Source organism: Psammomys obesus, unplaced genomic scaffold, assembly GCF_907164565.1.
Source record: "Psammomys obesus unplaced genomic scaffold, mPsaObe1.curated_primary_1811, whole genome shotgun sequence".
Classification (NCBI taxonomy): Eukaryota; Metazoa; Chordata; class Mammalia; order Rodentia; family Muridae; genus Psammomys; species Psammomys obesus.
Window position 1 is genome coordinate 4,834,148 of NW_026585580.1, and position 6,544 is coordinate 4,840,691.

Below are 6,544 nucleotides of genomic sequence, written 5' to 3' on the forward strand. Positions count from 1 at the left end.
CTCTTCCTGAGGGTGTAGTCTTGCCGGGCCACAGAGGAAGAAAATGCAGCCAGTCCTGATGAGACCTCATAGGCTTGGGTCAGATAGAAGGGGAGAAGGTGCTCCCCTATCAGTGGACTAGGGGAAAGGCATGGGAACAAAGAGGGTGGGAAGGTAGGATTGGGAGGAGAAGAGGAGAGAAAGCTACAGACAGGTACAAAGTGAATATATTGTAACTAAATAATAATATTTATAAAAGAAAATAGAAAGGCTCCTGATTTTGGTTAATTTTGTATCTTGGCACTTTGATGAAAATGTTTATTGATTCTAAGATTCTTCTAGTAGAACTTTTAGGTCCTCTTAAATATAGAACCTACAGTGAAGGATACTTTGAATTCTTCCTCTTCTCTTTGTATTCCTTTTATTCCCTTGTCCATTGCTCTATCTGAGACTTCAAGATCTACATTGATAAGAATGCAGACAGTATATACGCTTGACTTGGACTTGCTTTTAGTGGAAATTCTCTGGGGTTTTCCTCATTTAACACAGCCGTGTAAATCTGTTGTATGAACCTTTATTCTATTAAAATGAATTCCTTCCATTTCTGTTCTCCAGCATTTACTCCTGAAATCACGCCAGATTTTATCATAAGCCATTGTTTACATCTATTGAGATGAATATTTGATTTTTGTCCTTGAGTCCATTTAGGTGATGACTTACATCTATTCATCTGTGTGTGCTGAAATGTCCCAGTATCTCTGGAATGCAGCCAAATTTGTCATAGTGAATCATCCTTTTGATGTGTTTTTGAATTTTGTTTGCAGGAAATGTTTGAGAATTTGTTCATTTTTGTGCATCAAGGAGATTGGTTCATAATTTTGTTTTATACCATGTATTTGTGTGGTTTTAAGACTGGATTCATAATATGAATGAAGTAGTTTTTTTTTTTTTTCATCAGTTATGGAATAGATTGAGGAACATTAGTGATAGATCTTCTTTAAGGACCTGGTACAGTTGAGATGAACAAGGAGGATACCAATGAACATCCCATACTATACAAGGAAAAACCCACAGTATTTATATGAGCATTATATATAATGTATAAATGAAGAAAGCACAGTGTGGGAGAAATGTTCTTCCCAGCACACTGATGGTTGAACACTGTACAGACTTATCAAGAAATGTGTGTGTGTGTGTGTGTGTGTGTGTGTGTGTACAAATACATATATCCTCCAAAAACAAATAGTGAAAAATGATGAGAGAGGGGAAAGGTATGGTTTGAAGGGAAGAAAAGGAAAGGAAAGGAGAAATGTTATAATTAAATTAAATCTCAATAATAAAAAAGAAATTTAAAAATAACCACGTTTTAGTTTCACCTAACAATTATCTTTTTCTTCTTTTTACTCAAATAACTTCTTCTATCTTACGGCTTATTCTGGAGCTACGTAAAATTTTCATCTCATTTTTATATCATTTTAGTATGTTATTTGTTTTTAGAAATCTATTGATTTTTCCAATTTTGGGTTTGTTAGTTATCTACGAGTGAGTTTTCCGTATTTTACTGATGTCTGCTGTAATCTTTCCCTTTTCATTTCTAATCTTACTAATTCTTGTCTGTTGGTGTTTTTGACTAAGGGCTTGTCACCATTATTCCTCAAAAAATAAACCTCCTCTTTCACTGATTCTTTGTGATGATTTTTTTTTTCTGTTACATTATCTGAAGTTCATTGATACCCTAAAACACATTTTATTACTGGACTTTGAAGTGAGAAAAAAAATTTGCTAAATCCTGAACCAAACTTGGGCTAAAAATGAGTTCAGCCACATGTTCAGACATATAACAGCACTGGGAGGAAATTTTGCTTAGCTGTATTGTTCTGCTCCTGTAACAACTAAGATTTCTCCTCCCTGATCAAACAGAAATACCATGGTAACACAACGGTGCTCTATTCTTATTAAAATTCATATCTACAGCACATGCTGGAGAGGATGTGGAGAAAGGAGAACCCTCCTCCATTGCTTGTGGGAGTGTAAATTTCTACAACCACTTTGGAAATCAATTTGGTGCTTTTTCAGACAATTGGGAATAGTGCTACCTCAAGATCCAGCTATATCACTGCTAGGCATATATCCAAAATATGCTCCAGTATAGAACAAGGATATTTGCTCAACCATGTTTGTAGCAGCTCTATTCATAATAGCCAGAATCTGGAAACAACCCAAATGTTCCTCAATGGAGAAATGGATACAGAAATTTTGGTAATTTACACAATGGAATACTACTCAGCAATTAAAAACAATGAAATCATGAATTTTGCAGGCAAATGGTGGGAATTAGTAAAGATTATCCTGAGTGAGGTAATCCAGAAGCAGAAAGACATGGTATATATTCACTTATGAGTGGATATTAGAATATAATATAGGATAATCATACTAACATCTGTACACCTAAAGAAGCTAAACAAGAAGGAGGACCCTGGGTAAGATGATCAATTCTCATTTAGAAAGGCAAATGGGATAAACATTGGAAGAGGGAGAAAACAGGGAACAGGACAGGAGCCTACCACAGAGGGCGTTTGAAAGACTCTACCCAGCAGGGTATTAAAGCAGATACTGAGACTCATAGCCAAACTTTGGGCAGAGTGCAGGGAATCTTATGAAAGAAAAGGGGAACAGAAAGACCTGGAGGGGACAGGAGTTCAACAAGGAGAACAACAGAACCAACATATCTGGGCACAGGGGTCTTTTCTGAGACTGATACTCCAACCAAGGAGCATTCATGAAGATAACCTTGAACCCCTGCACAGATGTAGCCCATTGTAGCTCAGTCTCCAAGTGGGTGTCCTAGAAAGGGGAACAGGGGCTGTCTCTGATATGAACTCAGGGGCTAACTCTTTGTTCACCTCCCCCTGGGGGGTGGAGCAGCCTTACCAGGCTACAGAGGAAGACAATACAACCAGTCCTGAAGAGACTTGATAGGCTAGGGACAGATGCAAGGGAAGGTGGTCCTCCTGTGTCAGTGGACTGGAGGAGGGCATGGGAGGAGTAGAGGGAGGGAGGGTGAGTTTGGGAGGGGATAAGGAGGGGGCTGCAGCTTTGATACAAAATGAATAAATTATAATAAATAACAAATAAATTAATTAAAAAATAATGAAGAAATCTCATACTAGTAACTTAACAGAACACCAGAAAGCTCTAGAACAAAAAAAAAAAAAAAAAAAAAAAATCACACCCGAAATAAGTAGACATCAATAACTACCCAAACCAAAAAGTGAAATCAGTAAATTAGAAACAATCAAACAATAATAACAGAACAATAGAAAGAAACAAGGAAACAGACTTGGTTCTTTGAGGAAACTAGTAAGACTGACAGACTGTTGCATGAATTAACTAAAAGGTAGAGACAGAACAACCAAATTAATAAAATTAGAGTTGAGAAGGGGACATAACAACAAACACAGAAGAAACTGAAAGAATTACAAAGACATACTTGAAAAACTCCATCAAATTGAACAGATCTAAAAGAAATAGATATTCTTTTTGATATATATCACTTACCAAAGTTAAATCAAGATCACATAAGCAATTTAAATAAACCCATAACCCCTAGTGAATTACATACAATAATTAAAATTTTCCAAACAATAAAAGCCCAGGTCCAGATGATTTTAGAACAGTATTCTATTAGACATTCATAAATTTAATAATAATAGGCCTCAAATTATTCTAGAAAACAGAAACAGAAAAAACATTGCCCAGATTTTTCCATGAGCCCACAGTTACTCTGATACACAAACCACATAAAGACTCAACAAAGGAAGAAAATTACAGAACATTATCCCTTATGAACATAGATTTTAAAATGCTCAATAAAATACTTGCAAATCAAATCCAAGAATGTATCAAAAAGATCACCTACCATGACCAAGTAGTTTTCATCCCAGGGATGCAGAGATGTCTAAATATACATAAATATTTAAATCTAATCCACCATAAAAATACACTGATAGGGGAGGTCCTGCTCCCCTTGTGTCTGACCCTACCCTATCAGGTCTCATCAGGACTGGCTGCACTGTCATACTCTGTGGCCTGGCAAGGTTGTACTCCCCTCGACCCCAGGGCGGAGGGGATCAGAGAGTCTGCCACTGAGTTCATGTCACCCTCTCAGTGGAATAGGGGAGGGACATAGGAGGAGAAGAAGGAGAAAAGGAGAGAGGGATAGGGAGGAGATGAAGGAAGGGGCTAAGGCAGGGATACAGAGTTAATAAATTGTAACAAATAATAAATAAAAAAATTAAAAATTATAAGTAAAAATGTTAACTTGTTACTTATTAGGTTGAAGTTAATTTTGTCTATTTAGACTGACATGTATTTGTTTAGGATTCATATAAAATAAGGCTTAAAAGTGTGAAAAAATACACTGAAAGAAAAAAACGCACATGGTCATCTCATTAGAAAGGCCTTTGACAACAGGCAGCACCCTCCACAATAAAAGTCATAGAGAGATTAGTGATGCACCATATACTCTTTCTTTCTTTCTTTCTTTCTTTCTTTCTTTCTTTCTTTCTTTCTGACTGTTTCCCACAATTCAGAATGGATGATAACACCTTGCTAGCCAACCCTAATTATTCAGAGGGTTAATAGGGCATTAGTAACTTTACTGCTTCGATCTTTCCAGCTGCTTTTGTTTGTTTGTTTGCTTGCTTGTTTTTTGAAAAGTTAAAAAATTCCTTAATTTTTTTTATTCCTGGTACACTACCACAATTTACAGGGCAATATATTTGATGTAATGGAAAAAACAAAACAACAAAGCTACAACAGATTAAAAAAAAAAACACTAAGAAATGTTTACCTAATTGACACTACATTGCATTAACCAATAGCGCAGGTTTTGCAAACTGTGGCTCTGACAGTCCTGAACAAGAAGGGTTTCCTGTCTAAGGTGCTGCAACTTTTCTGACTATGGATCATCACTCTTCCTGGGCAGGCGTTTCCAGTTCCTCTAATGCGGTTGGGATGACTGTTTCTACTTAACCTGCAGCTTTCCTGACAACACCTCGTTCTCTCTCCTGATAAGAACTATAGTCTTTTCTGCTGTTTTTGTTTTTTTAACCTTCTGCTACTACATCCACCACGCGATCCGCAGCCACCACCACAGGGACTGGGGCCATAGTTTTATTGCTGTTGTCCACGGTAATTTCCAAAGTCATTATAGTTCCCACTACAACCATAGTTACCTCCACCAAAATTTCCTCCTTCATTGGAACGGTCATTTCCTCTTCCTGCTCCTCCTCCTCTGCCATATCCACCACCTTGTTTCCACATCCTGGTCCAGTACCATCATAGCCTCCCCTACTATCATAACCAGGACCACCACCATCGTTGCCATCATTACCTCCAAATCTGTTATATCTACCATCACCCTCTCCATAGCTACCTCTGCTGCCACTACCTCCTCCTCATATACCTCCTCTTCCACCAAGGTGTCCACCACGACCAAAGTCACCGCCACCACCTCCCAAAGCTCCACCACGACCCATGGAGTTGCCAGGTCCACCTCCACGACCTCTTTGTGATCCAGCAGACCATGTCTCTTGTTTAGAAAGGGCCCTTTCCACTTCACAGTTATGCCCAATAGTAGTGTGGAATTCCTGAACAATTTTATCAACCGTGTCATGATCATGAAACGTTACAAAAGCAAATCCTCTTTTCCACTCTGCCTGTCTTCCATAACTACTATGGTTTCAATCTTGCCACACTTTTCAAAGTCGTCTCTCAGATCATATTCTTTTCTATCTTCTTTAATACTACCAACATTTTTTTTTTCTTCGCCGTTACAGAGGCGTCACAGAATCCTCTCTAGAAATGGCTCTCTTTGGTTCCACCACACGCCCATCCACCCTGTGTGGCTGGGCACCCATTGCAGCATCCGCCTCTTCCACTCAAGAGTAGGTCACAAAACCAAAGCCCCTGGAACGTTTTGTTTGGGGATCTCATCACCGCACAGTCTCTAAGTGTTCCCCATTTCTCAAAATGTTCTCTTAAGCTGTCATCTAGGATTTCAAAGCTCAGACCACCCATAAACAGCTTCCTTGGCTCTTCTGGTTCAACTGGATCATGGCCCTCCTTCTGGTAGTGGCTATGGCCTGAGTCAGGCTGGAGCAACTGGGCGGAGGTTTTACCTCCATTTTGAGACCAGACTCCCCTTCTTCCAATTCGAGCACAATGATTTAGAATAACCAGTGCAGTTCTGCTCAGAATCAGAGATATGAAGTGTTGTATTATGCTAACAAATGCTTCTACTATAATAATAGTAAATAACAACAAAAATACACATGGCTGACTGAACACAAGTGTGTCTGCCTACAATTTCTTTTTTTTTTTCATAAATGTCTTTTTATTTATTTATTTATTTATTTATTTATTTATTTATTTATTTATTTATTTATTTATATTTTTTTCTTTTTAGTTACATTTTGTTAACTCTGTGTCCCAGCTGTATCCTGCTCCCTCATTTCCTCCCCAACCCCACACTCCCTCCCTGGTCTCCTCCCTGCCCCTTTCC

At 38.2% G+C, this 6,544-nt stretch overlaps 1 pseudogene; it reads right to left on the minus strand.

The window, feature by feature from the left end:
- Positions 1-5,058: 5,058 nt before the first annotated feature.
- LOC129677227 (heterogeneous nuclear ribonucleoprotein A3-like) lies at positions 5,059-6,167 on the minus strand (annotated as a pseudogene).
- Between the last annotated feature and the right edge of the window lie 377 nt (positions 6,168-6,544).